The sequence below is a fragment of the Coccinella septempunctata genome, chromosome 1 (assembly GCF_907165205.1).
Source record: "Coccinella septempunctata chromosome 1, icCocSept1.1, whole genome shotgun sequence".
Lineage (NCBI taxonomy): Eukaryota > Metazoa > Arthropoda > Insecta > Coleoptera > Coccinellidae > Coccinella > Coccinella septempunctata.
The window spans coordinates 37,389,427-37,392,541 of NC_058189.1; the positions used below are offsets into that span (position 1 = coordinate 37,389,427).

The window sequence follows — 3,115 nt, forward strand, 5'->3', positions numbered from 1 at the left end:
GTTTGAGTAAATCATCATTTTAGAAAGAGTGTTATCGTGATTAACGAAAAAAAAATATATATGCCATAGTGAAAAGGTATAAAAAACAAGAATTATATTGACATGTCGACTCCAGTTTTCTTTGAAGATATAGCAAATGAGGTGCAAGTCTGTTAAAAACCAATTGGATGAGCGATTACGTAGAAGGATTGCCGTCTTCTATCCGACAAACAGTCCGTTAGCAGTGGCGTATCAATGGATTAAGTCAGTCAATGAATCAATGATCAATGAATTAAGTCAGAGAGATAATTTCAAATACCTTCAACCTTTGTTCGCAAACACATTGTTTATGTAAAGAACACAACTGGTTCTCCGAACTCGTACAAGCTCACAGAGCTTCTGAGGAGTACTTCGGAGAATCAGAGGATAAAACAATAATAATAAAACTAATAATAACTCACAAGAAGTGCTCCACCTTTGCTGTATTTTCTTGGTTTTCATTATGTATGAAATCTTAAGAATATTTTGCAAAAATAATACATCAGTCTATTGTTGAATAATTGGGGTTGGTAAATAAGGTTATGATACCTTGAGGCTTGTGGAAGCTTCTTATTAACAATAGAAAAATTTGCATTATATGCCATTTTCCCTTCCCTCGAGTTGAAGTTTTCATAAAAATACCACCTACATCTAACCCTAAGATTCAATCTAGGAAAATTCAATATGGAAGATATAAAAAATCATGTAAACAGATACTATCACATTAAGGAAATAATAATGGAATTGGAGGAATTATGATCTTCAGTGGACAGTCTCATAATCAGAAACAGTTGCGTACTTGCATCTACCTGGCAAGGAGCGATTGAATATGATGTCCTATCCTGTTGGCAACGTCAAGGAGAGGGTATAAGTATTCGACTTAGGTGTCAAAAAGGTCGGAATCATGGTATCATGGCACCTACACAAGTACACAATAATTCAAGCCTTATGGAGGAAAATTACATCACAGAGTAAAAGGTTGGTCAAACGGCAGTAATTCGAATGGAAATATAAATTATATTATAAGCAAATTTTGAGATAAAACTTTGAATTTGTTCAATCTGACATTACGATTTTCAGCATCATCTCATTCAACTTAAAAAAGAAAACAATTGCACGTATCCTATATCCTATACAACTGAATATGGATACTATTGAAGGATGTCGTACCTAGTTGACTCGGAGAGGAAATAATTGAAATCATAGAGCAACTCTCACAAACTGAAATGGGTGATGTGCTTCATAGCAGTCGATGGCAGATAACGCAAATAAACTGAAGAGAAGATATTTTGAGAAATGTTGTGTTTTTCTTGTATATGTTCAAGCTCTTGATGAGAAGATGCTGCAAAGTCAAAGGTTAGCACAAATAATTACTCATTTATTCTATTTCATATTTAAATGCAAAATGTAACAAAATATGTAGTGACAACACCAAACTTTTATTTTTTATTTCAGCAATGTATCGTTGAAACTATTGATTATTACACAAATAATAGTTTGGTAATTAATTGTGTCTAACAATATTTCACAAAAAAAAACAAACGGTGGTTTTGAAGCTATTCATGTAGCGTCTGGATAATCTCCCATATGGTGTTGAGAGGATATTTTCTGTGTGATCTTCTATTTTCGTTCCTATTCTAGTGCAAAATTATTCTCTTAAGATATTTGTATGTTCCCTTTCCGCTGTGAAAATTTTGTCGACATATCGTTCAGGCGTTGTTCAATTGATTAGATCAGGGTGTTTTCGTACAGGAGTCTGTTGGAGGGGTTGTAGAGTTCATTTTTTGGTTGCCTCATTTTAGTGGCTCTTTTTTTTGACAATCTTTATTGTCATTTATGATTTTTCCTGGCGGACACACTACCTCTATACATCTCCTATTTATTAATTTTTTCAGTCCTCTTAACTTTTCTAATATTATAGGGGCGGCATCTGTGGCAAGAGCATGGAGTGACTATGTGGATTTACTTTTCGACGGCGTCATCAGCAACACAACAATTATCCAAGAAGCTTACCTTATTTTCAAATTCGATAGTATCTGTCATTTGTCATATTGTCAAACTTGGGGAATCTTATATTTCGTTCATATATTTTAATTTCCAAATCTATAAAAAAATTTACTGACAATGTTCGATAATTTTTTTGCACTAGTGTAATTTTCATCTTATATTCAATTGTGAAATATGGTTGAAAACAAACTAATACTCAATTTAGGTTCAGCGTTGAATTATGAAATGTTCAACGGAATGTATAAGAATTATGCTTTCTGATTAGTCCCTATATTTTCTATGTTTTTATATTTTATATTATTCTCTATGTTTTTATAGAGGAATTTTTTACCTGTATTATAAGTTTCTATCATTTTATAGAACATTTAATAATTTAGAATTTAAGTATAATTTTGATGACGATGAATTAACTATTTTGAGAATTGTCTAAAGTCTTATTTTATTTCGTGATCTTCTTTTGACCTATTAATTAATAGATTGGTATACAGGGTGTCTACTTTTAAAGTGGCCAAACTTCAAGGGGATCAGACGAGTGATTTGCAACAAAAAAATGTCATATATAACACATGGTGGAAATGTTGACGGTTATTCTTCAATTTAACATATCTTGATTTCACGAAATATTTCAAGTTATTCATAAACCCAATCATTATTCAGTTTTCATTGTAGCCTCGTCAAATTTGACCACATTTTCGGAAAGGGCAATCAATTTGCTACGAGGTAAGAGAGTCTGTGTGCAGAAAAAAGTCTTGTTGCGGACGTGGCAAAACGAGATGAATATCACGAGGTTGAAGTGAACAAAATTAGTTTGTGCTAGCTGCTTATCCGCTTCGAAGAGTTAGATTCAGTAAGAAAACAATGTGTCAAATGTATTGAACAAGGAGGTGGACATTTTGACATAAGTAGTAGAGTTCTGTCTTCTATAGACCATATCAGTGAGGTTAGGCGGGAATTTTGAATCGCGATCCATCCGTGGATCTGGTCCCTGAATTCCCTATGCATTTCTTATGGGACTAAAAATGCCGCATACTTCTCGCCTGTTTTTGGATATTTTACCGAATTTCTTAAGATTTATTTCTGTTGGAATGTG

At 33.0% G+C, this 3,115-nt stretch overlaps 1 long non-coding RNA gene across 1 annotated transcript; it reads left to right on the forward strand.

The window, feature by feature from the left end:
• The first annotated feature begins 568 nt into the window (after nt 1–568).
• LOC123322710 lies at nt 569–2,147 on the forward strand. The gene is made up of 3 exons (XR_006539206.1): nt 569–996; nt 1,099–1,374; nt 1,940–2,147. It is a non-coding gene; the product is annotated as an uncharacterized LOC123322710 (long non-coding RNA).
• The last annotated feature ends 968 nt before the right edge of the window (nt 2,148–3,115 follow it).